This window comes from Typopeltis vanoorti, chromosome 25 (genome assembly GCF_054136105.1).
Source record: "Typopeltis vanoorti isolate ZY-2024b chromosome 25, IOZ_Tvanoo_1.0, whole genome shotgun sequence".
Classification (NCBI taxonomy): domain Eukaryota; kingdom Metazoa; phylum Arthropoda; class Arachnida; order Uropygi; family Thelyphonidae; genus Typopeltis; species Typopeltis vanoorti.
Window position 1 is genome coordinate 2,829,663 of NC_143573.1, and position 24,801 is coordinate 2,854,463.

Consider the following 24,801-nt stretch of genomic DNA (forward strand, 5'->3'; position numbering starts at 1 on the left):
GTCAAGAGAGCTTCCATATCCTCAAGGTGTTTCCTAATATCTTCAACTGATTTATTCATCTTGTCAGCAGGTGCATAGTGGAGTGTTCCGAAATCTTCATCTAGTTCGAAAACTAGACCGACATGATTAATTCTTTGAATATATGGTCGAAGCTTATTTATGTGGAGCTCCCTGATACTTCCATCCTTCATCTCAACCTTCGCAGAATGTGGTCTAGTAAGTTGGACGACTGTAGCAGGTCCTGTCCAAGTATTTAGAAGCTTATGAGAGGATGAAGGTAACAATACTAAAACCTTTTCACCAACCATGAAGGATTTTTCTTTGGAACGAAGATTATATCTGGAGGAGTATTGTTCTTGAGACCCTTTGGCATTCTCGGATGCAATTTCATGAGCTTTTCTTAGATTTTCAAGAAGCTCTTGTAAATAATTTTCAACCGAGCGAGAGGCAGCAGTTGGGATGACTCGTCCACCAGTCCAAATTTCTTTTAACAAAGATAAGGGGCCTGGAGGTAATCTTCCATATACCAACTGGAAAGGTGATAACCCAGTAGTGCTATGTGGTACTTCTCGGTATGCGAATAGAAGATAGGGAAGATGTAAATCCCAGTTTCTTCCATGTTCCTGTATATTCTTATTCATCATCTCTTTTAAAGTTCTGTTCCAACGTTCAACAGCGCCCATACTCTCAGGATGTCCTGGAGTGGAAAAACGTGGAGCTATGCCTAGCAGATCTTCAAAAGCTTGAGTGAGTTTAGATGTGAAATTCGTACCTTGGTCGGTACAGACCATTTTAGGAAATCCAGTCTGAGTAAATATCCTCATTAGAACGTTACATGTAGTTTTAGCACTTATTTCCTTGACAGGTATGGCTTCGGCCCATCTAGTGCATAAATCAACAGCACATATTATGAATCGATGTCCTCTTCCCGATGGGGGTTCTAACGGTCCGATACAATCCACGCTCCATACCTCAAACGGAGCTTCTGGTCTGACGATAGGTCGTATGGGGATTCTATCTCTATATGTAGCAGTCCTTCTCATTTGACATTCCTTGCAGCTTTCGCAATATTTTTTCACGTCTTGTTTAATGGTAGGCCAAAAGAATGAGTACTTGATTCGCTGACGGGTTTTCTTTTCGCCGAGATGGCCAGCAAGAGGGATTTCATGTGCCATCTTTAAGACATTCTCTCGTTTCACACGCGGTAGCACTACTTGTCTAATATTCTCGCCACAAATATGTTCATTATGAAGCAGAACCCCATTGTCAAACGCATAGGAATTTTTCTGTCTTTTTGCCCATTCAAAACACCTTCGAAGCGTCTCATCATCCTTTTGAAGTTTGCCGAATTCGAATTTTGTTTTTTCTGGTATACACTCATTTTCTTCACCTGGTGGGGACTCTATCGTACTTACTGCCAATGCTGTACTGGTTATTTTCGAAGGCATGTCTTCATCTTCATCATCTTCTGACCGTTTATCGCTTAAATCTTTTGATTTCAGAACCGGTGTCTCCCAATGATGACTACTCTCATGTAGCTCGACGCTTTCGACCAGCATTTCATAGGCAGAGGAGCTCAGTAGCAGATCGGTAACCAGTTTTCTTGAGACAGCACATGTGACTGGAACATTACCATGTAAATTATCATCAATTTTCATTTCAAAAATCCTTAAGGGTGTTATTTCATTTTCTCCAAAAGCAGAAGATATTTCTATCTTACTTTCTCCATCATGGGGCGTATCTGCCACTAAATCTTCGCGCACTACCGATATTTGCGCTCCCGTATCTATTATTCCATTTAAAACCCTACTTCCACATTTGATTTTGACCACCTTCAAATCATCTACATTTCGATCAATGTCCACTGATTTGGATACTGGAATGGAAATTTTGGCAGTCAACACACCTGATTTATCGTCATTCCCAGTGGTAGACGTTTGAACTAGGTTACTGTGTGCTGTAGTAGGAGTACCTTTTGATTGACTATTTTTCATACAAAACTTGGCAATATGACCTTCCCTTCTACAAGTAAAACAAGTTGGTTTGTAGTGAGGCTTGTATGAATCATCATTTCGCCACGGCTGGTACCATCTCGGTGGACTTTGAGAGGGAGATAACTTATTTTTGAATGTTCGCTCAGCAGGTGGAGTATAAGGTCTAAACTTTTCAGTAACCTTGTCCTTCGGAATAGCTCCGATGGGCTTCCTTGATGTACTACGAACACTGTCGTATTCGTCCAATCTGTCAGCTAACTTGGTTGGAGAAACGAATTTTGTCCAGTCGTCTAAGAGATGTTCTCTCACTTCATGTGGTACTTTCTTCTTCAGTTGATCCGTAATAATTAGATCTTTTAACCCTTCAAAATCCTTGATATCAAGGCCACCAATCCACTCTTCGAAATAATTAGTTATTTCATAACAGAAATCCCTCCAAGATTTTTCAGCAACCTTTTGGTGCATCACAAACTTTTTTCTGAAACTTTCAGGATTCAGTCTAAATCTCTTTAGTAGAATTGTTTTAATATATTCATAATCTTCGCAATTTTCTTCTGACTCTCTACCAATTAATTGGACAATCTCAAATGGTAACAAAGTCAAGAGACATGATATCCAGTCTTTAACATCTATTTTTGTTCTCTTAGCTTGTCTTTCAAACAGGGATAGGTATATCACAATGTCATCCTCTTGTAATCTAAACCTAGGCATTAGCTTAATTAGTTCAAGACAATATGGTTTATTGTCACTGGATACTGGAGTTGAGGTTGGTTGAACACGCGCTTCAATTTCCAGTTTCTTCAACTCGAACTCCATTTGTTCTCTTTTCTGTTGGGCCCCCAATTCATCTTTCCGGCATTGGGCTTCTAGTTCTTCCTTCCGCCGTTGAGCTTCTAATTCTTTCTTCATCAGTTCTTCCTCGAGTCTGGTACTAATAATCGTCTCCAACATCCCTTTAACAAATTCTTCTTCATAAAATTTACTTCCCGTAATAATCATTTTAAGATCTATCACTTTCATTTCAACAGTTGGCTTCTCTCCCAATTCTTCAGCCAATTTATGTAAATCTTCCTTTCTACCTTTGGTTAAATAAGTCATGGTGCTAAACAATAACTCTCTTTACTGATAAAAAAAAATCACCCTAAAAAAAAGAATCAATTGCACTTTTTTTTTTCTTTTTTTTTTTTTTTAAAAGCCCAAAAAGAGATGTATACATTTGGCGATTATGGGACTCATAATTAAATTCAACATATCATTTGTAAACATAGATAAATCTTACAATATTATCAGATAAAAACTTCAACTACACAATTTACTACACTTTCAAATACACAAATATATATATATATATATATGTGGATATATAAAAACAAAACAAAAAAATAGTTCCGATTTTACACCTCTACTATATAATAACTGAAATCTCGAAACAGAACTATCAAAACAGTATGCAAAAATTAACTATGATAACACTGTCGTGTTCTTTCTCTGGCGAGAAATCACAAGTTCTGACTGTTCCAAGATGGAACTAACATGCAAAACAGGACAAATCGGTAACTGCAGAACAAAATAAATTTAAAATGAAAAAAAAAACAACTATTCTGAACTATCTGGGACGAAAATATAGCTTGAACACTGGCGTGTTTTTCATTTATCCAAACTGTTGTACTACTGTTCCAGGATGGAACAAAATTTGAATACTGACGTATTCTTTCTCTGGCGAGAAATCAAAACTACTACTGTTCCAGGATGGAACAAACTACGAACACTATTTTTTTTTTTTTTTTTGTTTTGTATTAGAACAGACTTTCGCCCAAATAATCAAAATAGAACTCTAAAACATGGGAGCATGCATTTACATAACGAATTGCTCTCACCTTGTAGATCCTGTCGACTGCGCCAGTAAAATTCGGACTTGTGATGAGTGGTAAAGCTGGTGAAAGTCTTGATCATTATGCAGAATGAATGCTCGCTTATACGTATACTTTTAGAACACATTCATACGCATTTCACTGATGTAACTCTAGTGATGTTATTTATTTCTGAAAAACTTGACACAAACTTGCTTTACAAGATTCTTGAAACTACAAAAACATTATAATTTGCCTTCAAACACTAATGTTGTACTTATTCTTTCACTTCGGGCACATTTAAAAAAAATGGATACCACACACAGCGGAAACTTTGCTAATCAAGTCCTAAGCGTCGTCTGCTTCTGTCACGACTGCAGCGCCTCCTCGCCAAAGTACACAGTTTTAAAGAGAATTCGCAAGTCTTTGTGACAAAAATCTTTACAATTCCCCTGCATTTTAATTTTTCCTTCGTTTAAAACTCTGTTGTCCAACCCCATCTCCAGCAACCACATCACAAAAAGTGACTTCTGGAGCCCGAACTGGCCACGCAAATTTCTGTCGACACGCCTGGTGGCGCTTGAGTTTAGCATTTGCAGCAGAATAAACCAATATTACATAAATATTAGACTGGCAAAAGTTTTTAAGCAAATATGATCGCATGAATACCCAAAAGTGCGCTGTAATTCGGAGTAACATATTTTTTACAATCAAAATCCATTGGGACCATTGTTGTTCAATTTGTATATTAATGATATTTGGGTGGGTTTAACTGCAGATATGCAGCTGTTTGCAGATGATGCAAAATTGGGTAGAGCAATGCAGAGTCAAGCAGATGTTATGGCCTTACAAGAGGACTTGAATAGATTGCATGAATGGGCAGGCAGGTGGAACTGTCAGTTGAATGTTGCAAAGTGTAAGGTTCTGAGATTTAGTAAACAACGATGGGATGCAAAGTATACACTTGGTGGGGAAACTTTGACAGAAGTAGAGGAGATGGGAGATCTGGGAGTGGTGGTGGACGAGGACCTGAAATTCAAGGGGCACATTGCTCACGTTGTGAAGACATCACATTGGATAATGGCAATGATGTGGAGGACCCTGACATGCAGAAATAAAGAGGTCATGATTCCATTGTACAGGGTGGCCCATTAATCACGAAGGGGTTTAAACATTTAATAACTATACATACATTCATCTTCAAGGCCCACTCTTCCTAATTGGGTTGTGGGGGCAAAAGCTGCAAGAGGAACTTCCATTGGTCACGATCCTCTGCCACCAAGCTCAGATGTTCTGCGGGATTCCCAAACCTGTCCACCCAAGGTTTTGGATATAGTCTATCCATCGAGTCCTTGGCCTCGCTGGATAGACTATATCCAAAACCTTTTTTTTTTTTTGTTATATTGAAATACAGAACTTTGAGATTTTTTTATTAGTTATGAGTTATTCACATTTTAAATTCCTTCATGAGTTATGAGCCACCCTATATAAGGCCTTGTCAGGCCTTCTATGTATTATTGTGCATAGATTTGGTCACCAGGTTTTCGTGGTGACGTGGATATGTTGGAAAGGGTGCAGAGAAGATTCAGAAAGGCGGGCAGTGGTCTTTGGAATGTGGAGTATGATGACTCGAAAGAATGTAAAATGCAAAGCCTCGTGAACAGGAGGAAGAGGGGGGGGTTGATTGAGACATTAAGGCTAGTCAGTAGTTATCAGGTTCACATGGAAGAGATTTTTCATAGAATGGGAAGGGGGGGGGTAGAACAGGAGGCATTCGTTAGAACTATAAGGAGGGTGTGAGCAGAGGAGTAAGGAAAGTGGTTTGGGAGTGGAATGCTTTGCCTGAGTGTGTTGTGGGTGTAGACACATTGAATCAGTTTGAGGCACGGTTCGATGAGTTTTGTGTGTGACAGTGTGTACCTCCCACGATGAGTCTGACTCCATGGAGGTCACATGTTAATAAAGATAATAGAAACGTGGTGGCACACCATTTTTATTATCACTGCCCTATTGGACGCTGGTCAAAGCAATCGTTGTTCAAAAGCTTGTTCAACTTCAGCATTCTTTCGGACCTCATGTTCAAAGAACGGCCGATACGAAGTTGCATGGAAAATGCGATCCCTTGATGGAAGCCAATGATCTCTGATGTCCAGTAGCATTTACGTTTCATATTTCATTTTTGTTTGATGGCTGCGTTTGAAATGTAAATTGTTGTAATCATCAATCATGTTGCTCAAAATATCTCAGTATTAAAATGGCGAGTTGTTTGTTTGTTTAGAAAAATAAATAATTGGATATTTTTTAAAAGAAGCACGTCTTTAAAATAAAGGACACGTGCTCAGCAGACTGTGCATTGGCCTCATAGCCTTACACGCTTTCCAAGCAATTCCAAATAACGGTACTCAACTGTACAAAGGCATTATTGATGAGTGATAATCCCACCGTCATTCAAAAATGCATATTTGCTCTTGTTAATACTTATACAACGCCCCCCCCCCCCTTTCCGCTCAACGCAGAAATTTTTATGTTGTCAATATTATCACCCGTATATGATATTTATCGGTGTTGGTAGCAATTTAGATTTGGCAGCACTGACGCCTTTCCCGGCGTGGATTTGATAAAACATCTCGGTTTACATGGCTGTTTGTTTGCATGTTTAACTGCTCTCCTTAGAGTGATAAGAAAAATTATCGTGTCTTAGTGAGGCGAAAAGCAGATAATCAAACGATGTTGGCGTTTGTTTTTGAATCCCAAGTAAACACTTGGGGATTCGAAATTTGGAGGCTTGAAATCTTTGAAATGGGCTGTCGAGCAACTTGCAATCGTTAAGTATTTTTTACGTGTCCTCCGCCCTCGCAAGGTTGTAAACTTATCACCACGTGGACGGGCTAAGTGATTTTTTAAATCTTTTTTATTTTGATATTTTTAATTTGTTTTCCTCCGGGTCCAAAAACCCCGTTTCAGAGACCGAACATGGAACTTTCTCGAGCCACTTCAAGCCTCCATTAAAGCGCGGTGTGGGGGGACTCACACCAGGCGATGAAATTCATCTACCTGAAATTGGTTGAGCTTATAATAGTTGTTTGCAGTTCGGCTGAAGTAACTAAGGCTGTTATGTCTAAACTGCGTGTGTTCTTCTGACCGGTTTGAGTGCTCAGTCACATGAAAACCCTCATTTCTGGGAGGGGGAAAACTCCACCCAACTCCCCTTCACGTCAAAAAGCCCTTACGAAGGTTCTTCGCGTCCTAATGGAATTTAGAATTGGCCACAGCCGAAGTAATTTGCACTCTCATTTCTTGCGCATCTTAAACTTATTTGATAGCGCCATAAAGTTCGGTCAAAGGTTAACGTTCGATTTCCTTACGGTTGTATTTGAAGTATGAAATGTATTGAGAAAGATCAGCTTTTCCAAATGTGGAAACGCTGTTTAATGTAGGAATAAATAATTACTAATGCTGCTAGTCGGAGAGGTATATTTAAGCGCTGTTATGGTATAAAATTCCCAGCTGAATTTACAACTAACAGTTATATATCAAAAAAAAAGCACACGCGTCACGTGATGATACATCTGCTGCCTTTTTCAGAGCTCTTTTCTGCGAGTATGGAGCCGAAATAAATTTTATTTATTTTTTTTTTTTTTTATCATTTACTCATTTGATAATCCCAAAGGCGCCTGAATGAAGAAGTGTTTTATGTGGACTTCGGTGTGCTTTGAAGACGTCTGAAATTCGAACATCATGTCGAGAAGGTGTGACACGAGCGACTTCTCATTACGCAAAATTGCAAGAGCGTGAATGCTCACGCGAATGGAGTGGTTAAAATGCGCTGTGGAAGTTCACTTCCCCACCCTTGAGTACGCCGCTCGTCGTTGGACTTAAACAGGCAAAGTTGACATGCGCGTGGACAAAATGAGTGGCAAGTTTCTTCACACACAGACCTTTTAGTAACAAATCAATATAGCTAGTTTTCAGTTTAAAACATTAGGTAATTTCTTTAAGGCTGTGACCCCCATTAGAGCCCTTACCTAGAATTCTGCCCTACACGGAAATCGAACTCCAGTTTTTACAAAATGGCGTCGACTGCTCCACAGATGCGATTTCTAAAATCAACAATTCGCGCTTGTTAATATTATTATCACTGCGCAATGTAGACGAATTAGATGCAATGTCCAACGCAGAATGTGTGAAGAAACCATAATCCTGTTGGGGATTATTTCTGGGACGCCACTAACTCAGTTCTGCATAATCTATATATTTCTTTTTTAAATTCCTAATTCCTTTATCCTAGTGGCTGTGCGCTTCTCAACCATATGCCTGGGAAAGGAGTATCCTGGGTTCGATTCCCGTCGGAAACGTGAGGAGCTCAAGGATCTTCCTCAGCCATTGCCAAGTTAGCCGGTCTTGGGCTAATTTGGCTATGATGTGGACAGCAGGGTGTTTCCCCCCAGTTTATCTGAGGTTTTTCATCCCGCAAGCAAACAAACCGGCCCCTTGAACACACACGGATTGCAGCCATGAATATCGCCGTTAGGGGATGCAGTAGATGAGTGGCTAAACGGCTGCATTAATACGCCAGTAACCCCTCATTAGGAGGGGACTGACCCGTCCTAGGACGAACGAGAAGGATAGATAGATAGATAGATTCAAATAGCTTATATGCTTCCCTCCCGTTTGGAAGGATTATTTATTATTATTTCTTCTTTTTTAAGAGAATCATACTTCTACTTATCTTGTAATTCTTCTGCCTAACTGAGATTTCCAGCTCTTCCCCACCCCTTCGTGTTTACGTATTTCTCACGAAGCGAAGACGGCTGATCAAGGCGGCGACGTGTTTCCTTACTGATATTCGTCTTTCTCTGCTACGTGATTAGATGAAAGACAGAAGAGGAAGTAACTTCTGCGTGATTGCCACAAGGGAGATTCAAATCAACTTTGGTTGGGTTTGTTTTTCGCAAAAAACTTACTTGGAACGTAATGACGCGATTGTTTGACACTAATTAGATGCTGTGAGAAAGCACGATTTAGACGTTTTATTTTTTCTTTTATAGCTAACTATATTAAAAACGGGTAAGTTACAGCAGCAACAGGAAGAGTCCATTTTGACAGGCTTAAATGAACACCTTCCCGCACAGTTCTTTATTATTATTTTAATTTAGTTCCATTATATCAAAAAATTAAAATAAATAAAAGTAAAAAATTAAAGATACGAACAAAATGTAAATTATTAAAAAAAACTAATTTACTGTAATGTGTGCTTGCGCCCCCCCCCCCTTTGTGCCATGCGCGTGTCTGATAATGTGAATGGCGAAATTCTACGTGCGTCATTTTAACAGCTTTGTTTCGCGAAAACAAACAAGCCGAGATTTAAATTAAAAAAAACAAAAAAGTGTCGCCTCTGTTCTTGCGCGATTATCTGCATAATTTTCTGTGACGTAAACCGCCGATAACGGCAAGTTTTATTGTAGCATCAGCATTCGAACAGCTCACTTTTTTCAAGTAATTCGCTTCTTCTCCTTTGCCGAGAATAATTTTCCAGTAAGTAGTGAATCGCTTTTCCTTAAAAGATTTTTACTTATCAAGTAAAATTTGTTTTATAATTTTTTTATTTATGTGTTGAAACAAATGTCTGGGTTTCGTTTTTTGCTTTTCACGACGTCAACAGAATTAGTGACGCGCCACTTTTATTGCCAGAGTCATTGGGACCGAAACTGAATTGTGTCTAGTTGGGGTTGACCTCATCGGCCCCACTTTGTCATCCCACAGAATTCAAAGGGAACAATCTGCCAAACCAAACGCGTTAACTACAACTGACGAAAGGAGTGGAAACTTGAAGATCGGGAGGGAAGTCCCAGAAGCGTTTTTTTTTTTTTTCCTTCTCCTTCTCTGGAGATGGTACAAGAGGAGAAGCCTGTGGACGAGATGCAGGTGTACTACGGAATAGCCCTAATAAAGGCCTTTCCAGCTGAACTTGAATTAGCCGGTCTCATACCGAGGTGTGGAAGGATTTCTCGTCCGTCATAAGACGTAACACACGCCTTAGTAGTTTCGGCTGTAATTCCACACAACTCAGCCCTGTGCAGGTCGCGCATCATTCAATCCTTTCGACCAAATTTGGATTCGGGTACATTTTCACACCTCACCAAGGAGGGAGGGAATAGAACGTGCATAACAAAGACTTCACCTTGAAAATAGAAAGCACTCGTATTCACGTGTTCAACGACAAATCGACTACAGAACACTCGCAATTTACAAACTTATGTCTGTATACACTCGCCTTGTAGCATCTCCGGGCCGAGAATGATGCGAGGGAAAACAGTTGAACAATCAGTTGCCTCTCAACCACCCCGTTGTCTAACTGAGCTAAAATCGATACACGCTCAAGGAGGATTCAGTTGTCACTTATATTTCTTTAAGTTTAGTTTATAACATTTTAGGCTTTTTTTCCCCCTTTTTCTGAACAGATTTCCAGACGAATATTGGCGTTATCAGCATACACCTGCGTTCCCTGAGTTTGCGGCAGCGCAGACATAAGTGTTGAGCTCGTGGAAGCTTCGTGGAACTGGCAGTTTAATTCCTGAACGAGCCTTTCCTCGAATTTTTTTCTTTTTTTTAGGACTGCTTTGAGGTTATTCCGCAAACTTCCGTGCAAAACGTAGCGATCTCTTTATTCACAAGGGAGAGGCTGTCTGTTTCGAGCACTGGATTGCTGTTTTGCGTTGAATGTGGAACTGATTTCATTCATTAAACTGAACTATTTTTTATTCTTTATTTTCTTTATTTTTGTTAATCCGGGAACTGTAGTGAGGAGTAAAATGTAGTTTTAGTGGATTCTCTCAGAGCAACTGAGGTCTTCATCTCCAGTCGCCTCTGAACGAAGCTCCCATTCTGAAGAATATCCGCGCACTAATGGGGAAAATGGGGAAAAACACAATGGGGGAAAATACCTAAAAAATTAAATAAATCCGATAACTTTTATTCCCCAAAGGCAGAGGCGAAGCTGCTTTAACTCTAACGAACTTTTGAAGACTAGTCGTCCCCCCTTCCTCTCCATCCTGGTAGCATTTACTAATAGCGAGCTCCAACTGCGAATAAATCAAAGGCTTTGAGGGGAAAAGGTGCTCCAGAGAATTCGCCGGATTCCTCTTAATGGAATGCGAGACGATCCCTGATGCTTTCTTCGTGTCAGATGGCTGTCAAAGAGGAAGCTCCATTTTTTTGGAAAAAACCTTCAGCTTAGAAAGGAAGTCTTAATAGAGAAGGAATGAAATCTGTCCAAACATTTCTCAGTGCATACGAATCTTGTTCGTGAAATAAAGGATTGAAATTCGAGCCGAGAAGAAGAATGGCTGCAAAAGTTCCTTCTCAGGTTTTAATCGAAGTGATTTACGATGTTGCCACACAAAGCCGAACCGTCGAGAAGAAATGTCGCTTGTGGTTCGGAATGTAGCAAGTTTTGGGATGGCTTTTCGATGAGGAGGGTTTCTTGCAACAGGGTTTCTCGAGTGTCGGTGTATTAGCAACCAACTTAATTCTGTGCGATGCATTTTTTCTTTTTTCGTTAACAACAAAGGATAATTTTTATTTTTATATTTTTTCACTTTAGAAGAATACAAACAGCCGACAGAACCATCTTACGAGCAAACTCAATGCTACGTTCTTTCTCTGCAAGCCCACACAGTTTTGGAAGAAAAAAGCCACCAGAAAGCAGCCTAAGGGGGGGGGGGGGGAGCCTCTTAACTGCACGTCATAACGGTAGTGTGTGTGTGGAGACATTTTTGGGTACTTTTTGTAGCAGTCTTCATAAAACGTTCCTCATAAAAGCGAAATGTGGTTTAATATTATTGGAATCATTTCATACTTCGGTTAAGCGAAGAAATTGCGTCGCCGTACTTAAATTTAAAAGTGCAGAATTTATTACCACAGAATGCTTTATTTAAACATTTATTCCGAGAGAGAGAGAGAGAGAGAGAGACGGAATGCCATTCTTGGCCACTCAACTGTTTTCGGCTGACCTTGGAATGTTCTAATCAACCTCAAATCAACGAAATGGGCGCATTTAATACTTCGCTTTTAATGCTTGATGTCGCCAGCAGAAAGAGTACGAAAATTCTTTTGTTTCCTTCCATCAGAAGATTCCCCTCATAGTTCAGATGATGATAAACATTACGGGAATAAATTGTCGTGCGTTTCCTCGAAAACTGCGCCGAATGCGATATGCTCAAATACTTCTGCTGACGTGCACCTGTCTGCCATCCCTCACATTATGGTAGAATAATGCGCATGACTTGGGCCCATTGCGAGTTTTTTTTTCCTTTTCGCTCACTTCTATAGATTACAGTTGTAAACAGTTCTCATCAGATTCACCAATCGGGTTGGCCGAGAACTCAAAACCTGCGATGTCTGATTCGCTGTGCGTGTAACGTGCGCATCTTTTCTTTCGTCGATTAAAAGAAATTCTTTAATAGGAATTCATCACGGAGTTCGTGCGATAAAAACCAATTTCTTGGCCGGAGAGCGACATTGCAGCTGGGAGGAAAGAAATGAAAAACAAACTTATTTTGTTGTTTTAAATCCCGACCACCGGAATATTTTTACCCGTTGGAATGCGATATTCGCCTTCGGCAATGCAGAGATGGCAACCACACTTAAAGCAATATTTTTCTCACAAAATAAAAAGGTTATAATTAATTCCAGAACAGGGAAGCTTTCCATCTTTGTGCTGCGCCTCACATTAATTTCCACTTCCTGGTCGCTTCCCTCGAATCCGGGCTGCGTCGGGGTGAGGCCATCCGAGCGAAAGATAATTTTATCGCTTATCGAATGACGGTTGCAAACGAAGGCTTTTGTTTTCCTCCATGGCTGTTATCGGCACGAGAGCCGTGCCCATGGTGCATTCCTATTCTTCAGTGTGTGTGTGTATATATACGCACATACACGTATATATTTATATACAAACCATATAAACTCAAGAAGGTCGTCCAGAGCAGATTTTTACAAACATCCTCGCCGTCGATTCGTGCGGTTTACCAACCAGTCAACTGAAACGGATTTAAAAGTGGAACCCAAAGCGCTGTATACATCCGTGTGCAAAATCCGCATTTTTGACAACCTGTACGCACACAGATTGTCACAAAGAATGGCGGCGTTTTAAATTTCAGTCTTTAATGGCTTTGTGCGCATGCCTTTCTATCCAGTTTTATTCTGCGTCTGCCTACAGGACGTCAGCGTAACAAAAAATGTTGTCTGGTTCCTGTCTAAGGAGAATTTAGGAGACTGTAAAGTTGTTTCATCTGATAATAAAAGCATTAGAATCTGACGATCTGGAGCGATGCATGTGAGCAACAAAACTTCTTAAGGAAAAAGCGTTCTTCGGTAATTTTTAAAAAGTTGTCCCTGTCCGTGCAAGTTTGGTCCGATACTCACAGAGTGCGTGAAAGAAAATTGCAGATCTTTCAGCCTATCACTAACACTGATGGAGAAGCCCATTTTGAATTCACCAATATCGCGTGCGTGTGTGGAAAAGGAGATCACTTTCCTCGGCACACTCGTATTTTTAGACGAAGCACCGTTTCGGTGAAGGTAAATTCAGCGCATTTCTGGATCCCGAAAGATTTCCAACTCGCACCACAAAGAAAGTGTGTGTGTGTGTCTACTCACTCTATTTCTGCATTTATTTGGACATTTAGAGTGGTTTACACTCCTCCAACTTGAGGGACGTCCTGGTGTTTTCCAGCAAGATGAAGCATTCGTTATGACGTGCCGTGTCCTGAAAAGGGCCGCTTTTCCAGAGCAACAGCAGCAGCCCAGTCCTTGGATGAGGAAACCTAAGCGATCAAGTGTGCACACTAAAACTGTTTTATTCGGTTTCCTGAGAAACGATATTCCAGTGCAGCGATGCCAAACAAAAATGACGCTGAATGAGGAACAATAAAATAACCATTGAAAACGACTTTTTTTATGTAACTTAGATGATGTGGCTACAATTAGTCCAGTAATGTTTTAGAGCCCACACAAACAGCTTAGTTCGATGAACACCAGGCTAGACATGATACTCCCCCCCCCCCCTCTAAACTGCTTTCTTAATCAAAGTCATATTTTCAGTATAGTCCTAAAATTTCGTTCAATCGCTCGTTATTAGTGCTACAATTTTTAGACAGTTCTTTGATCAGCGAAACTAAAAGGCGAAATCAACGTTCCTCTCATTGTCATCGCACTTCTATGGGGGGTCCAAGGTTTATCGGGGCAGGTTCGCTTTACATTCAGCGTCAACTTGTTTAGATCATAATCATTTACACTTTCACGGACGATCCATCTGTTATTTTAAAGTTAAAATAATCGTTACCTTACATATCTCACTCAATACCTGTCAGTCGTACAATTGCTCAAACTCGTTCACTGATGTTTCACTTATTACCGCTCCCCCCGCCAGCATATTCAACACTTGAGAAAATATACTTCTCCCCTGGTGACCAAACTCTTATTTAATTTCCATTTCGATGAATGACCTTTGCTCTTTACCCTCCTGCCATGTACTGAACAATCTGCTGTGCTTTTATCCTCCTGTAATCTTCTTCACACCCTCACCAATGTATGTTTTTATCACATCTCCGCCACTGAAACAAACAGTCATTTAACCCTCGTATTGAATACTGTACACTCGCGAATGATCCCCTTTTTTTGGGGGGGGGGCTTCTTTCACTCCCTTAAACTTATTTGTGCACAGTCCAAATGTGGTCGGATCAACGCCTTATAAGAATGGCGCACCAACGTCTTTGTCGCGACTCACTAGTGTTTTTTTTTTTTTATTATTATTATTCTAGCAATTCTTTGTGTCGTCTTCGACACAAGAAATTGCTGTGGTCAAACGACACACGTTTGCTGTGTTTCGTTTGAACTTCAAATTCCCCGTCCTCGGTCACTCTTGGATCCGTCGCTTCATCCGTTTCGGAGCATCCCCGCGAATAATTTCCTCACTGCACTCCATATCCTCTGCAACCCGAACTGTTATCAGAGAGGTATTCAGTGAGAAAAGTATTCGTGGGGATGCTCTGCAAGAAACGGATGAAGCGACGAATTCGAGGGCGATTGAGGACGACGAATTCGAAGTTCGAACGTCACATTTTAGTCAATTGTTAAACATGAAGTGCCATTTTGTCGAAGTCTGAAATGAGTTCATTCGCAGTCGCTGCTGAAAGTGTTCATCGTTATAAGACTGACCTGACGCACGGAACTAATGAACAGCGTCGCTCTTCTGTTCGAAAAGACCACCTGGGACAAACAGCAGAATCGACCATTGCCGTGCACTGCTTATTTGAACGTCCAACTAACTTTAATTCGATTGAGAAATTAGGACAGAAAAAAGTCCTCTTTTCTCAAAAAAAAAAAAAAAAAAAAAAAAAAAGACAATTATAACTGAACGGTTATAATCATCTGCGCATCTAAACGGGCATCGCTCTCTGTCTGCGGAAAGAATTCTCCTTCCTGAATCCTCGTAGGGAAAAAAGTCACTTGGATTTAAGTCGAGACCAAAAGGCAAAGCAAACTGCTCCAGTGCACAGTTTGCACGAGGGCCAAACGCGATGTTCAAAATATCGAACACGATATTTGATGTCGTGCATTTTCCCCCCAAGACAGCGTGCCTTCTGACCCCATTCACGTATCTGCTGCCTCTGGATGGCCAAAGAGTCGCGGTAGGAAATCATCCCATCTCCCAATCGAAGTCTTTCTGTGTTTATCGAGGGAGTTCGGAAGTTTCAGCCCCGCTGAAGTTGGTGGGGAACTCGCATTTCAGTATTCGTTCAAACGCTGCGATTTTATTCAAGAAATTTCTCTTCTTTCCACTTTCCCAGACCACACTTCAAGTCGAAAGGCTTCGACGTTTTCAGGAGAAGGAAAGAAATGGAGTGCGTGATGTCGTTCAAATCGCCGGACTGAACGAAGAGCAGTTTGTTGTCCAACAAGTTCAAATGAAGCCACTGAATAAACATCCTCTGTGTAAACAGGCGCGTTTCTCTCTCTTTTTATACCAAACAAAGCACACCTTTTGCTTTCCGTTTCTTTGTGCGACGTCTAATGACCGCTTTTACTGTTTCTGGGCGTTCATGTTGCAAATAAGCAGCGACTCGCTACCACCCCTCTCTGGTGAACGCACAAGAACTGCTACACACCCCCAAGTATTAAAGCCATTCGCCAATTTCACCATTAAGCCTAGTTGCTATAGAGTGGTTTCGAAACCTTAATATTATTGCCGATTTTATTGATAAACTTCCTATAATAGCACAAAATGTTGAACAATCGTATGTGTAACCTAAGACCAACTGTTCATCCAGGTTACGATATGCATAAAGTTACAGAAATTTATGTAATGCATTTTCATTATATACACATATGTACATTCATATAATATACATATTATTATAATATAATTACACAATAAAATCGCAGATAAAATAAAATAAAATTTCATCATACAGAGAAAGTTGCATACAAATTAATTAGGAATTAATTGTTATGCAACAATTAATTAATAAATATTAATTATTTTCCTGCTTTCCAGTTTCTTACCTTGCATTATTTTTCTGTTTTTCGTTTCGGTTTCAATTCAGTCGTTCATGGGATATTTTCACTGATTTGTCGGTCCCTAATTTTGTTTAATATTGTCTGATAATCCCTTTGTAGATTCTTATTCTTTCAGATGACGCTGTTGAGACATGAAGATATCGCACTCGATATTATTGCTTTTTCTTGTACTTCGTTTTGTGTGTTTTGCCGCAGTCATGGAGTTCTTTTTCTCTTGGATTCTGTAAACCAGCGCTTCCCGAACTGTGGACAGTGAAACAATGAAAACAAATTTAAAATGTTTTAAGACTAAGGAGTTCTTTTTTTTTATCTTAAAAGAAACGTATTTAATTTTAATTATTTATTATTTATTCTTTCTTTTTTTATATATTTTAATAGAAAAAATTAAACATTGGTGTTGGTTCACAAATTTTGCTTCTTGCGTATTTCGGTGCTTAATGAATGTTAATAAATATCTGCTTATTCATATAAGTTTCACTTTAAAGGTATTGATAAGAAGCACAAAAATGCTTACAAACGCAAAATCTTAAATATAAATTGTATTGAATATAAATACAATAAATATTATAATAATATATATCTGTATTACGATTTTTTTACGATGGGGGTCACTTGAAATATTTTAATTTTTCTAAAGGGGACCTTTACATCCATAATTTGGGGAAGCACTGCTTTAACATTCAAATGACCGTTTGTGCTATTTTGATAATTTTTGCTCCTGGATCCCCTGTCTTACTTGGCCAAATACTGAGTGCTCTTTATGTGCAGAAGGTATGCATGTGTCTTTTCACCCGTATTACATCCCCTCCCCCTTGCTCTAACTCCTTCTCAGCACAGATCAACCATACAAATCATCATAAAATAATACTGTAAATCAAAGAATTCTCCCTCAAAAAACAGTATAAAAAATAAAAAAAAACTATCACTAACACCAAAAAACTTTACAAAGATGCATTCCAAATAAATAAATAAATAAAATATATATATATATATTCACCAACATTTGTGATAACTCTGATATCATGTGCACCGTCACTTGACATCAAAACTTGACCTCAACTGCTATCTATTCTCAGCCAATAATGTCCAGCTTTCCAAACTACACTTTGTGTGATTCCTTCAATAAGGGTGGTTCCTTCAACAAATCTGACAAATGCATGGGTACCATGCATTTGTGAGATTTGACACGGCATATCAGTGAATGCTAAATCTTGAAATCCCCCCCCCCCTTTCCAATCTGTTCTGGCTTAGCTCTACACAGGTGTATTAATTTGCTGTCGCTGTTACTCTCTGAATTCTGATAACCCACTGTGACCTTTTCCTTTATTTGTCTTAGAAGTTTCTTTATCTACAGCAGCGCTTCCCAAATTATGGGCCGCGGCCCCCTTGGAGACCGTAGGTTTTGTTGAGGGGGGGGGGGCGTGAAATAATGAAAACAAATTGAAAATGTTTTAAAACTAAATAGATTTTTTTATCTTAAAAGAAATGTATTTCATTTTTATTATTTATTATTTATTTTTTGTTAATTTTTATATTTTAATGAAAAAAATCACACATTGGTGCGGGTTCACAAATTTTGCTTCCTGCGTATTGTGGTGCTTAATGAATCTTAGTAAATATTTGCTTATTCATATAAGTTTCATTTCAAAACAGAAATCTAAGAATTGCAGTTTCACATATTTCATGTGATATTGACATTTTGTGTAGCAGTATTGAAACACATCCATCACATTAAATTGTTATTAAACTTCTTTTATATTTTTAATTCTTTCTTTATTACTTTTTCATTCTTTTTTTTTCGAGGGGGGCCGTGAAATATTTTAATTTTTCAAAAGGGGGCCCCTGACATCCAGAAGTTTGGGAAGCACTGCTCTAAGCAATCCTCTTGTTTTTAGTATTTTTTGTTGTGATATTTTCTTTCTGCATTATTTATTAATCTTTGAGTCATCTTCATTTTCTGCTAGTAAAATAAGATTATACCATCATCGCATATCCAATTATTTTTAATTTGTATTCACACTTTTCCATTTTGTTTACTCCTTCTATTATTTCTCCCATCCCTAAATTAAATAAGATCGAACATAATCAGTCCTTTGGCTATTTTAATCTTCTTCGGTTTATCTTCGTTCTCTACTTGTTATAGAACAGTTATCCGTGTAGACAGTCTTAATCAGTTCTAAAAATTTGTTTGGTATTTTTCTTAATTGTAACGTGTTGTTGTACTGTATTCTCTCAAATGCGCTTTAGATGAATCGATAAGAGGTTCTTTAGTTTATCAACAGTACGCACATTTTTGCTTGAACATAAATATTGCATTCATCGTTGATTCTTTCTTTTTTTTTTTTTTTTTTTTGAAATTATAATATAATTCATTCAAATTATATTATAATTTGAATGAATTCAAATTATATTTCCCCTTATTTCTGCTCGTCATTTCAATGGTGTGCAAAGCAGATTTACTCCTCTGGAGTTCTTTCTGTCTCCTTCCTTCCTTCCTTGCTCGTTAAGCTCTTTCGCAAGTCATTTAATATTTTTAATACATTTAGAATACCACAGATCTTTTGCTAAATGTGTCCCACCATATTTTAATAGTTTATTCTGTGTCTTATTTATTCTAGCTGATTTTCTGTTTTTTACTTCTTGTAAGGGTTTTTTCTTTTTCAATTTTTTTTTTTGAGAAGTTGCGTGATAAACTTCCTTTTCATAAACATCATCTTCATTCTTTCCTCCGACAGAATTTGAAAATCTTTTCATTTATATTTTTCTTTTTTAGTTTTATATTTTCATTTAGTTCTTTCTTTTGCGTACGTATTATTCCCCTGATTCCTTTTTTTTGAGTATCCCAAAATCGTGATCGAATTATTTCAATTAGTTTTTCCTTATCTCGCTGTTTATTTCATTTCGCACAGTTTTATATTCTTCATTCGTCGACGTATTTGATTCGTCTTACAGACATCTGTGAAATGTGGGTTTCTTTTCTTTCGTCAAGTTTTTTTTCTCTCTTCTTTACAGCGACCATCGCTCTACTCGGTACTTAACACGGACAGTGATGGCTTTTTTTTTTTATTTGCAAGTTTTCGCGTTTCATCCACAGTATTTCAGTGTCATTAAAATTTTTTAGTTGACATTCATTCTGAACTCAGTTTAAAAATCCCTTATCGAAAGTTCCTCGCGTTTAGACTTTAGACCGGGATCTTTTACCGAAAAGCAAATATTGAGATTAAAAAAATGAAGTGCGATAAAACAATATGATAAATGAAAAAATTTTCCAAGTCTAAAGTGTAACCTACCAGTAAACTTGCTCGTGATTTTTTCCCCTTATTATTGCTAACTTGCGGGCAAAAATTCTTCCTTGTTTGCTAAAATTAGCGATGCTCGTTTAGATTAGTTCCTCGTGGCCCATCAGAATCAAAGAACTACTTGAGTGACGTTGATGAGTTGAGAATCTCTCTGACATTTTCTCCTGTGATCAAGGCAACTGCTTCTCGCTGCAAATTAGTGAAGAGATGTCAACAATTATTTAATATGGCGATTATGTCCAAGTTCAATACCCCTGATTCTCATCGAAGTTCCTGTTGCACGATTACAATAAGCCGGTGGCGCGGCAATGTTGACTGGTGTCAGCACAGAGTGTCGGTTGGGAAAACACATCCCATCGGAATCTTACAGAGGAAGGGGTTAGCTGTTTTGAATCTTTGGAGAACCGAGAAGTCTGAATATGGCTGATATTTCGAACTAAGTTTCTCCAATACTGCTCTAGATAGCTGATGAGTTAATTCCCCCCCCCCCCCCCCCGAACCTTATATTGGGAGTTTATCAAGTTAGAACGTTTTCACTGCATTGCTTTTTTTATTTTTCTGTAATTTGGATCACTACAAAAAATTAGTGAAATCATCAGAATTGTTATTTTTTGCAATGAAACTTTTTTTTTGAATGGTAACTCGGAGTTCAGATATTTCATGTTGCTTATCTCAAAACTTCGCCAGCGTATTCCTTTATGTGAAGACTTGCTGAGAAATTCAACACACCTGCCCGCCCAACTGCCTCCTTCAAACGAAAGCGCGGTTAAAGTAGTTTAAAGTCACACCAGACTAGGAACTATTAGAAAAATTAAGTGAGCTATTGCAAATTATGATTCCTCACGCCCGGGACTCATCCATTGGGATTAAAATATTGGAATAAGGTTTCGAAACCTTCTTTCAATAAACGCTCACAGTCGAAAATGGTTCGATGTAATAAATTGAATGTATCCCAAGGCTAGTGTTTTCCCAGGATGAATACGCTGGACGAGATCTGCGGAATTAAAAGCGAAATGCAGTTCAGCAATCCACTTCTCAGCCGAATTACCAGGTTGACCAAAGTGAGATAGGTTTACACTAGCAGTGGGACTTGTTAAGCTTGTTCCCTCTATTCTATCGAGGTGCATAAGAGAACCTGGAAATACACTTATCGAGATGTACAAGTATTTTGTCAGCTCAACTTTTTCATCCCGTATTAAAGTTTACTCACGAGGAGCGTTATTCTTCCTAGATTTTTGTATGTAACAGGAAACTGACCCTTCTTCGACCACATCCGCTATTCATAAACGCACGTTTACCATTCACATCTTATAATTAACAAAAGTTCACTACACTTCTGTTAAAACAAAAGTGCTTAATAATCTTAAAGTAACTACGTTGATAAGACAAAAAAAAAAAAAATTGAACCTTTCTCTCATCATCTGCCAAATCAAGACAATCCCGATCAGGATGCAAAAGGTACTTTGAGAAAGTCCGGCTGCCTTCTTTTCTCCTTCAGAGCTGGCAACAAAATCGAAACTAATAAAACCAAATTCTGGTTTGGTCAACTCTGAGAATGAAGCTGGGCAGAGAATTTCTTTGAAGAATTCTGTATCGAAGCAACTTGCAGTTTCAACCTCATTCACACGCGTTTGCGGTTAACAAGCACGCAGTTCAAACCAATTGGATTTGAATTTCCGTTTATCTTAGCTCTTGCAGATGCTGTCTGCAGGTCGTTTTTTCCACTCTCTCTCTCTCTCATTAAGTTCCGGAAAGTCCACACATTCCGCTGAATATACTAGGATGAGTTTCGGAGAGTAGTAGGGGAGGCACTAGTGACAAGATCAAGATCAAGATAAGATAAGGAATCGTGACGTGATTGGTTGATGACGTCATTGTGTGCATGGCTTCATGGGTGTGTAATGTTTGGAATTTCCGTGTGGGCAAGTGTGTCACTGGCTTCTGTTGTTGTGTTTTGGTTCGCGTATGGGATTATGGGTGATGGTAGAGATAAGGATTCGTGTTGTGATTGGTGGTGCACTAGTGACAAGATGAAGATCAAGATAAGATAAGGAATCGTGACGTGAATGTTTGTTGTTTTCAGAAGTAGATACGTGACGTCATTTGTTATTTGTAAATAAATGTCGTCATTTGTTATTTGTAAATAAGTGACGTTGTTGTTTTGAATGGAAAAGGGAGATATATTAGAGATAAGTCCCCCACCCCCCCCCCCCCCCACCCCCCCCCCCCCCCACCCCCCCCCCCCCCCACCCCCCCCCCCCCCCACCCCCCCCCCCCCCCACCCCCCCCCCCCCCCACCCCCCCCCCCCCCCACCCCCCCCCCCCCCCACCCCCCCCCCCCCCCACCCCCCCCCCCCCCCACCCCCCCCCCCCCCCACCCCCCCCCCCCCCCACCCCCCCCCCCCCCCACCCCCCCCCCCCCCCACCCCCCCCCCCCCCCACCCCCCCCCCCCCCCACCCCCCCCCCCCCCCACCCCCCCCCCCCCCCACCCCCCCCCCCCCCCACCCCCCCCCCCCCCCACCCCCCCCCCCCCCCACCCCCCCCCCCCCCCACCCCCCCCCCCCCCCACCCCCCCCCCCCCCCACCCCCCCCCCCCCCCACCCCCCCCCCCCCCCACCCCCCCCCCCCCCCACCCCCCCCCCCCCCCACCCCCCCCCCCCCCCACCCCCCCCCCCCCCCACCCCCCCCCCCCCATCAGAATTCCATACCTTAACAGCACTCGGAATTCGAAACAGGAAATTACACTTACCCTAAACAAAAAGGCGCATAGACTTTCCTACCATGCTTAGGAAACATAGCATGAGCAACTGTGGGAAGGAATTAAACAGAGAACGAACCATTCGGATAGTAATCTAAATTGGAAAATAATTTCACAATTTACGGTTGTGACTCATGTCATCCCCTTTGAAGAAAAGCGCTCGCTGGGGGATATTGCAATGACGAAACCTCACCATCTACGCTCCGTAATCTAAAGGACGAAGTAACTAGTTCAGGTTACAGTATTTACAGAAATTTCATTCTTTGTGGTTTTTGTGTTTGTGTTGTGTTGTGGATATAAAATTGAACTATTTTGGAATAATCGAATTTCGAAGAGTCATCTGGAAAGCTGTAAGTACTTTTTTAACTTAAACATAACTGATCGCATGTTGTTTGGTAAGCGTAATTCTAATACTGAATAGTTTTTTTTTTTTTCCCCATAAGAATAATCATAGGTTATATATTAGAGTATCAACATGGACACATTAGCGATTTTTTATGTCTAATGTGTGTGTGTGTGTGTGTGTGTGTGTGTGTGTGTGTGTGTGTGTGTGTGTGTGTTTAAGGACAGGTACTTTAAGTATATAATTAATTATTCAGAAAAGATCGAAACACGAGAGCCATCACGACTTTCTCTAAGAATTCCCACACTTTAATAGGAAAGAAATACCCAAAATGTATTGGAAAATTAGTACAACCATCTAGAGAAGAAAAAAAAACTGTATCTTTGTCACGATTTCTTATACACTAATATATTTCCCTTTCCATTCAAAACAATAACGTCACTTATTTACAACTAACAAATGACGTCACTTATCTACATCTCATAACAAACATTCGCGTCACGATTCCTTATCGTACTTTTAGACAAATCAAAATATCCGGATGAATTATGAATAAAATATGAACTTGATTAGAATATGTATATAGAAGAAAATACAGATGAGGTATGGAAAAAAAAAAAAAAAGTATGTGTGTTGAGTGACATCAGTATATAATTAATTATTCAGAAAAGCTCGAAAGGGTGCCGCCATCACGACTTACTCTAAGAATTCCCACCCTTTAACAGGAAACAAATACCCCAAATGTATTGGAAAATTAGTACAAACATCTATATAAAATAAAATAATAATAATAAAAAAAAACCGTATGTTTGAGTGACACTAGTATATAATTAATTATTCAGAAAAATCTAATCACACTCGCCATCACGACATACTCTAAGAATTCCCATAGACGACAATGACAGATGTGTGCCACCCTGGGAAAATTCAAAGATATCTTATCTCAAAACATAGCCCACAATTCCATACCCAAACCAAAATACCGCACAAAGACATAACGTCACGATTCTTATCTTATCTTGATCTTGTCAGAAGTGAGCACCAATCACAACACGAATCCTTATCTCTAATATATCTCCCTTTTCCATTCAAAACAACAACGTCACTTATTTACAAATAACAAATGACGTCACGTATCTACTTCTGAAAACAACAAACATTCACGTCACGATTCCTTATCTTATCTTGATCTTCATCTTGTCACTAGTGCACCACCAATCACAACACGAATCCTTATCTCTACCATCACCTATAATCCCATACGCGAACCAAAACACAACAACAGAAGCCAGTGACACACTTGCCCACACGGAAATTCCAAACCTTACACACCCATGAAGCCATGCACACAATGACGTCATCAACCAATCACGTCACGATTCCTTATCTTATCTTGATCTTGATCTTGTCACTAGTGCCTCCCCTACTACTTCGGAGATTTGCAGAATACACCAGTCAAGCATGAGTCGCACTTGCATTTACAAGAGTTCCATTTATTATCCATATCTTGAGTGCATATTACTTCTGCGACTTCCTTGAAACGTCGTTCGAATTTGCCATGAAATAAATTCGAGGAAGGGTTAAGCTGTCTGAAGGCCTTGTAGCTGTCCACAGCCGCACAACATGGTTACCCTCATTACGGCTTTCGTTCCTCCTTATTTTTCAACATATCCCATCTGTTTTTTTCTTATTCTTACCACACGAGCAAAAGTTCTTCTAAACCCCTTTGAAGACGAGATCTTATTAATCAACGAGTGGTTGCAGACCTTCAAAGACGGAGTCCCTTTGGTGCTTCTCTAGAAATAGTTTTTGTCGAAAGTCGCATCGCATCCGTTTACAGAACAGTCCACGAAGTGCTAGAATTTTTTCTTCTTCTTTTACCCATTAATCTGTTAAGTATATGAAATTACTAAATCAAAATAGTGTAGTAATCCTTCTACTTGCCAAAAAAGGTAATAAATGCTTTGTTTTCGAAAT

General features: G+C 39.7%; 1 protein-coding gene across 2 annotated transcripts in view; it reads left to right on the forward strand.

The window, feature by feature from the left end:
- Eaat1 (Excitatory amino acid transporter 1) overlaps positions 1–24,801 on the forward strand; it is a 152,382-nt gene that overhangs the window by 18,121 nt on the left and 109,460 nt on the right. The window contains exon 1 of one of the 2 annotated variants that reach the window (XM_090414375.1): positions 9,286–9,379. The exons of the other annotated variant lie outside the window; for it this stretch is intronic. The gene's annotated coding sequence lies outside the window, so the exon portion shown is untranslated. Of the gene's footprint in view, positions 1–9,285; positions 9,380–24,801 lie in introns of those variants that run through there. 2 annotated transcript variants of the gene reach the window in all.